The sequence below is a fragment of the Theropithecus gelada genome, unplaced genomic scaffold (genome assembly GCF_003255815.1).
Source record: "Theropithecus gelada isolate Dixy unplaced genomic scaffold, Tgel_1.0 HiC_scaffold_880, whole genome shotgun sequence".
In the NCBI taxonomy this organism is placed as follows: domain Eukaryota; kingdom Metazoa; phylum Chordata; class Mammalia; order Primates; family Cercopithecidae; genus Theropithecus; species Theropithecus gelada.
The window spans coordinates 1-8,156 of NW_020265559.1; the positions used below are offsets into that span (position 1 = coordinate 1).

The window sequence follows — 8,156 nt, forward strand, 5'->3', positions numbered from 1 at the left end:
TGTGTGTGTGTGTGTGTGTGTGTGTGTGTGTGTGTGTGTGTGTGTGTTTATAGTGGGGATTAATTTAAAAAGTAAACAATCTTTGCTAATGATCTTGTTAAAAGATGAAATTATTCTACTCTTGTTCAATGCTGTTAGCTGAGGCTGACCTGTTACCTGTTACTAGCCTTCTCTTTTGGTGACCTGTAGCAAACTAGAAAGCCTCCATAACAGCAAAGCAACATTATGCTTTAGTTAAGTCTTAGAGCAAAACACCGTCCTTTTCAAAGCCTTAGAAATAACTCTCTCTTACTAACTTTTCCACTATTATCACAGACTTCTCACATTTAAAAAAAGCTCCAAGGATTGCTTTCATGGACTATGTACATTAAGTGCAAAAAAGGTGTGTCTCACACATCCGCACCCTAACTGAGACAGTCAATTAACTGCAGCATATGTTTCTTAAACACTGTTAAGGGGTCATTCCACAGTATCTTTACGTATAGTTTTAAATATATGAATTAATTTCAAAAGAGGCTTTAGTCATGCTTTAATCCTCATATAGCTATATTTGCTTATGTAATTCCAGAAAACAGAATTTTTGCAGCTACAGCTATGCCACTTGAATAGGGTAATTTTGAATAAAGTTACAAAAAAGTTAGGTAATGTGTTAAAAATGCAATGATTGTGTTTTTAAGTCTAAATACTGTGGAATAACCCTATCCACACAACAAATTCTATAAACTATAAAGCCTGATTCTCGAATCCATGTGTTACAAACTTTTTCACAAAAAGTCACACAAGGACACAAATTCAGCTTTTATATATGGGCCTTTGGGTTTAAAAAATAACTCAACCATGTCTGTTTTCATAGTTTTGAGCTGTATTTTCTACATGCTCATACTGTCACAAATCACCTATAGTTTATAAGTAAAATGTTCACATACACAAATGTCTAAAGGTAGCCATGTTGTAATTTTGTTGCCAAAGCAACAACTAAATATAATTAGATAACAATTATTATTTGTATATAAAGTTAAATTTGTTCTTAAATTGTGAACTGTAAAGGATAGTTTTGGATTATAATCTGTATCTTGTCATACTTCAGTGTCAGTTTAGAACCTAGCTAGGCGGGCAGAATCCATGCAGTAAAAGCTTAAATTTTCTTTAACTTTACTTCGAAATTAAATTCATTAGTTACTTAGAGCTACAGAAAAGCAATAAAATAAAGCCTTAAAGATGAAAAATAAGAAAAATGAAAATATGGTACCAATTAGTGAGTTATATTTACAGTTTGATTAGGTTAGCAACTAAATTTACAGAAGTAGTTGTTATACACTTGGACATGCTATTTATTCTAGTGCCTTCTACAGGCACTGGTTAAACAAGGCTACTATCTTAGTATATCTATTCATCAGAAATGGGAAATCAGATTTCCCTCATAAATTTTGCCTATTTCTGTTTCAATGTGTGTGAAATGTATTTGAGAGAAAAATAATGAGGATTTCAGTTTCCAATCATTCTGTACCTCATAGCCTACCCTACAGACTAAAGGAACTCAGAAAACTTGTGGCTGCATTTTACCTAAGAGCATCCTTATCTATACTCTTCAAAGAGGGGGACAAAGAACCAAATAACATTTCAAGTAGCACATTAACGTTCTCTCTTATTTAAGAAAATGTAATGTAAATGTCATTCCTTATTCAGACATCACTATGCTTATTGGTAATGCTACTTAAAACAGATTCAAGTTGCAAAGATTAATTTCATTCGGTTTCTGCTGATGGTAGGGAGGAGGTACTTGCTTTTTCCCAAATTGGAGAGCAGGTGAGCTGAGGCCCTCCCATTAGTGAACACCGCCTAGTGGTATAGGACAACACTTATGGCAAGATCAAAGTGCTTCAGCATGTTCAAAAATGGATGAAGAAAATTGATGGGGTAGAGAGAAGATGACTTTCCACATCATGATTAACTACAAATTAAAGCCTCTGATCTAGATAAGTGAAATGAAATGCCACTGCTGGTTGTGGAATCATGCTCCAATTAAAAAAGTAAATACTGTATTTAAATAGCAATTTTATGAATCCATTTACTTTAATTTAATCTTAATCCCTCTTTAAAATATACGTATGTTATGGTCACGTAATACTTTTTTAAAAAGTTGACGCTACTAAATCCCTCTTAAAGATAACTTTTAGATTATTTTCTCTGTATACATGACCCGTTTTATCCAAGTTTCAGCACTCTTGCATATGTTTTGCAAAAGGCTGAGAAAAATGGAAAAAAACAATAAATTTGGATAAATAGAGGCCCCTGTAAAATACAAAGCTTATAAAATGTTAACTAAGAATCATAAGTGATTAGAATTTTATATATACAATTCATCCAGTAAATTTTTGTTTAGAGTCACTGATTAGTTTTGTGACTTGTCTTTTTAAATGGAAATTTATAGTCTAATGACTTATCTTTCTTTTCTTTTCTTGAATAAAGATAATTTGAATAAGTCATTGCACATCTAGTTCAAAGAGTGCTATCTTAAAATTGTATTTTTTTCCTCAAAACTCTATTGAATTTGATCAAAACTTTAGGGCTTTGAGCTTTCTTTCTTTAAATTCATTTACAAAACAACTTTTAAAATGCCAACGATGTAGAAAATTGTGGCACCAAAAATACAATGGCCCTAAATATTCCTCACTGAACCTTTTACTTTAAAGTAAGTCATTGTTAATGTCTTCCAGTGCTTAACGCAACATGAAAACAGCTGTACTCTAGGTCTATTATCCATGGTTTATGTACGTCTTTGCCCAAAGTTGAAAAAGTTAAGTGAGATAGTTCACTGCATGCAGATGTCAAACTATACAAAAGTTCATTTTGCACAAAAAAGTTCTTGTCTCCTTTAAGAAATATATCCAGACTAGCTCAGGTGCATCCCTTCTGGATTCATGTAGTCAGATCCGCCCTTCTGGAGAGGCACTGGCAAAGATCATACAAAACTCAGTTCCATACAGAAGGAATTTCAAAAAGGCATACACTACTTTCTTCTATAGCAATGTTAAGATTTAAGAAACAGAAATTAACTGGTTCAAAGAGTCCATAGGTAAAAGTCAGGACAACTCTTGATCTCTAATTCCACGCAACACTGTCAACAGCTGACAATGGCTCAATACAAGCAATACTGTTTAGAAAGCACTGTTGATCAGGATTTGGATGGATAATTAAGATCAACAGAGCATCAATTCCCAGAAAGCTAATTTTGCTCTCTCGCATTCCGAGCCAAATGGGTCTGCTTTGGGAGAGAGCATCAAATGTTCTGAAGCACAAACAATGTGAAAAGGAGGAACAATGGGAAGCAGGAGATATTTCTAGTTCCCACAATGGCTAAGGTAGCCTTGGGCAAGTCATATGCCCCTGGATTCAGTTCCATCAACTATGAGAAGGATTTTGCTAACTCCATTGTTCTGTGATTCGAACACTTCTAGCCAGCTTAAGTTATCCTCAATCAGATTTGCTTTTTGTCATATTCATGAAAGAGAAAAACAATTATATATATATACACATATATATATGTATATATATGATGGTTTTATACTTTCTGGTGGAAGAACACCTATTTACTAGAAAATATTAAATCTATTACTTGATGTAAAATCTCATGTTTCCACCACTATATAATAACATTAATAACTGAGTAGAGTGGATGAGATATGTCACACACCACAGGAATTATTTGGTTGTAAAATTCTTTCATACGTATTAGTAATGTGAATTCAGCTGAGCTCTGTGGAGTATAGCCACTCTGTCTTATTCAAAGGGTGCTAAAACCCTCTCTATTGTCATTTTCAAACATATATAAAGGCAAAGAAATCCAAACAAGCAAAAAAAAAGGCTTGGTTATGATGTGAGAGGGTCTGATGTTAAAGTTCGGGCAGGGGGACACTTGCCATATATCACAGGTGCTTTCTCCTTCACTGAACTGTTTAACAAAACCAAATTCAGTTGAACCGAAGCTAAAGACAACTACAACCATCTTTCCCAGTTCTTTTGAATAAATCAAGGAATAATTGTAAGTGCTTCCCTGTTCCCTGTCCTAGCCATTTCTCCAAGCCTGTACTCAGGCTCCCTCTGTGATCAATAGAGAAGACTGTCCATTTGGGGAGGAAAGTCGTTATTTGTAACCAATTCTCTTTCACCCTGACTGACTTTTGCTAGATTGCTTCTTACTTGTTATTCAAAGAGTAGCCTAAAGAGCATGAGCCATTTGCATTTGGAAAATGGCATTTGTGTAAAAGGTGACATTGCCATGGTTTTACACACTTTCCTCGAGTATGTAAGAACTATCTCCACGCCCCCATCTCTCTGTTTGATTTATAACTTGTAATTAGCATATTTTTAAGCTCCCAAGTACCAGTTTCTCAGCTGAAGATGACAAAATGGCTGAGTTTTAGACACTCAACCTAGGAGATAGGATTCTCAAGCCACACACACAAAAAGTCTAATGGGCACTTTACATAATTTTTACTATAAATGCTGAGAAATTCATTTAAAGGTAAAGTCTTATTTTCCAAGCTATTTAAGAAGAGTGAAATAGGGGTTAATGTTTTATGAAGTTCTCTGCTTTGTGCAGGTAATTATTTCTCTCTTTAAAAAATCTAGCAATTTGATTGTATTATGCAACATCAGATCTGCAGGTACAAATTATACACATGCATGTTAATGAACAGGTTTTGTGCACATTCAAAAATGAGGCGTTTTAAATGTCAGTCCCAAGAAACCTACAGAAATATTCTAAAGAAAGAGAGCATATTTGCATGAACCTGTCATGGTTTTAAGCACATATAGTTCTGTTCCCCACTAATAACACTTTAGTTGAAATCAAACACCACACATATACGGCAAAACACTACAGTATGTAAAAACCTAACACAGCACAACACAATACAAGAAATGGTACTGAATATATTTGTTACATCCTGAATCAAACCAATAGACTATCTTGTAAACAAAACAGTAAGGTAACACTTCAAAAACAGATGAACAATTTATCCACCAAGAATGTATATAGTAAGCCAACAGCTCACTGTGGAAATACACTTAGCATGGTTACTAGAAAATCACAAAGAGTAATGTAACAAGTTACCAAATGTTATGGTCATGTTCTGCTTGATAATTCAAATAGGATGGATGGTAGTTACTAGTTTTCTATTCGTGTTGTTTTAACATCTCCATTGATTTTTAATGCTTTATTTTTTATCTGAATTTGCTGGCTGGCAGGTTTGCTTTGCTTAATACATTGACTGCAACACGCTTATTGTTGTGTTGGTAGAATAAGACATACGAGAAAATATATAGAAAGGCCATATGGAGGTTTCCGTGGAAAGATTCTGATACTCCATAACTCTGCTGTTCAGAATTTCAGCTGAAATGGAAAAAAAAAAGAAAGAAAGAGTGAGAAATATTGAAAGGTTATTGAACGAAGAGTCAGGAGAATGTGGTGGGTCTTGTTCCAGTTCTGTCTGTTAACAGTGCCAAAATATCCCCAATGTGAATTTCATATTGAAATGGGGCTTTTGAGAATGATCATGAAAGAACCATGTATCTATGATAGTCTATGATACCCTTTGAGAGCTAATGTGGAGAACTGTCCTAACAGAGATGCACTCCAATGTTTAAGGCATTATTTATCTACTCAATGCCAATACTTTTTGTTGAGCGTACACTCATGTGTCCACCTTTCAACTGGCATGTACTGAGAAAACATGTTTGATACTGAACATTTTGAAATATGCAAATATAAAATACACTTTCAACTTTTTCTCTGAATGTTTTAGAGCCATGCAGTAATAGCCTACCTGTGAAATCTGGGTATTGTATTGTACAAAATTACATTTTTGAACTTTAGAGAAATTTTCAGCACCTATTACATATTGAAGTGATTATGTTCTGCCAAATACCTCTACATTTTCTAACGAAATCAAGCAAGAAGGAATCACTCTTCCCAAACATGCTCTGTTGGAAAGTTAATTTGACAACTTTTGTTTACCTTGATGTAAAGCAGCCCATGAAAGTTGGGCAAGTGTTGGCAAAACCTGTATTATCATGTTTAGTGCTATTCCCAAGTTGCCACTATCCCAAATGACACCCCTGGATACAATTACAATTTACAGCTCCTTCAGTTATCCCATGTGCTCAAAGGTGCCTTTTAAAATCCTTCCTTATGATTCAGGGGACCTATTTATTAAATGTCCAGTTGGCTATCTGCTCTGTCCAGAACACTTAGTGTTCTAAGCCCATGTGTCCTCAGCAGGAAAGAAGGGCTAGCTGGGATCCGGGGGACTAGTTAACTAGGGCACAGAACTGCTGCCTCCTTCTACCAAATGACACATGCCAGGTGTGAGAACTTCAAACTTTCGATGATGAAGGTATGCAATTCAGAGTTGGTACACTATTTCAGTTAGTCCCTAGAATTAATTAAAATACCTAGGAGTCTTAAATGGCTTCAGAAGTCACATGTTCTTAAGTGAATGACTGCTAAAATGAAGTGTGTGCCATGATGGGCACCAGGCAAAGAGAAGATTGAAGGTGAAGGAGAAAAAGAAAAATCCCACAACAACAAAAATTTTAAAAAAGAGACATGATTGGAATGAAAATAATGACTCGGTTACTAAATTATGTCACTCAAAGTTCAATACAATGTCACATGAGAGGCATAGTGCTTACTGTGTTTAACATAATCATATCAGTCAAATTCTAAAAATTCTTGTTTGATTTCCAAAAATAATGAAGCTATAAAGTGGTTAAAGAATTACAATTCAAAAGTAATCTGTGCCTCTGTCTAACAAATCATATATTCCTTTAATAACAGGAAAACATTTAAGAATGTGTTAGCTCATTGAGAAAATACAGTACCAGCTGTCATACTGCATATTTGCGCTCACATTTCAATTTGGAAAATTTATAATGTGTAAATCAAGCTCTACGTCACAAGCAATGTCTATGAATGAAAATATTTACCAAAGCCTTTTAGCAAGTGTAATTGTATAAATAAAATATGTAGCCTATAAATATTATTTATATTAATACTTAAAGAAACTTACTGTTCTACTGGGAACTTCTACATCTGTGAAACAAACATGCTGCTATTCAGTTCATCTATTGATAATTGGGGTATCTATAGTAGTAAAAAAGATTTTAGATTAAAATAGTTTCTTGAGAGAATTCTGTTTATGTTGTTATATATGTGGAACTTTTCATCTATAAGCATGATTCCCACTTTAATAAAGCAAAATGGCCCTAATATTATACAATAATTATCATATGCATTTCCTTATAATTTCAAGACTCCCCCCAAACTTGTAATTTGCCTTGTGAACTCTGCCTAAAAATACCTAAAGCAAATAAAAATCAAAACGACAAGCACATCTAATGTCCATATGAGAAGGAACTTCCGATATAATCACTGGGAAATGATAAAGATATCCATGTCTTGGAAAGAAATGTGATATTTTGTTTTCTCTCCAGTGGATCTGAAGGTAAAGGTGATGACTGTACTAAGCCAAAGTTTAAACACAATAATAAAAAATGGCAGGAAAATAAATTCTCTTGACCAATGAGGAAGCATTTAAGTAATATTAAGTATATACATTTGAGGATTGGTGTGTTACCAGTAATTAAAGATAGAATATCAAGAGCAACATCTGGTAACCAATTAAAAATGAGCAAAACTCCTCTGATTCATCTTGAGATGAATAGCAAAGCACATATAGCACTCTAGAATATACACAAAAATAAAAATTCTAAATGTAACAATGGCTTACAAACACATAAGAATCTCACCAATCCAAAAAGCATATACTGTGCATTACCAAAACATTGTAGTTATCTCTATCTGAACAGCTGAAATAAATGGCCAAACCTGATTGCCTGTAGTTGGTGCAGCGAAGGGAACGCTGGTGGCAGGTGTTGTTGCTGCAGACACAGTGGTAGGTGTAGCACCGTGCATCATGGGCACTTTCAGTTGAAAACCACAGAAGCAACACACAGGAGGGTAGAGGATTTATGCAACCATGACATTTACGATGGAATGAGGTGTGGTAGGTATCACAGCAGCAAGCCATGTGACATCATAATGACGAATACATCAGGGTGTTCATGCAATCACAGTCAATGCAAAGCAACAC

At 34.5% G+C, this 8,156-nt stretch overlaps 1 long non-coding RNA gene across 1 annotated transcript; it reads right to left on the bottom strand.

The window, feature by feature from the left end:
* Nucleotides 1-2,060: 2,060 nt before the first annotated feature.
* LOC112618058 lies at nucleotides 2,061-7,998 on the bottom strand. The gene is made up of 2 exons (XR_003118014.1): nucleotides 7,892-7,998; nucleotides 2,061-5,395 (listed from the first exon to the last, which is right to left on the bottom strand). It is a non-coding gene; the product is annotated as an uncharacterized LOC112618058 (long non-coding RNA).
* Between the last annotated feature and the right edge of the window lie 158 nt (nucleotides 7,999-8,156).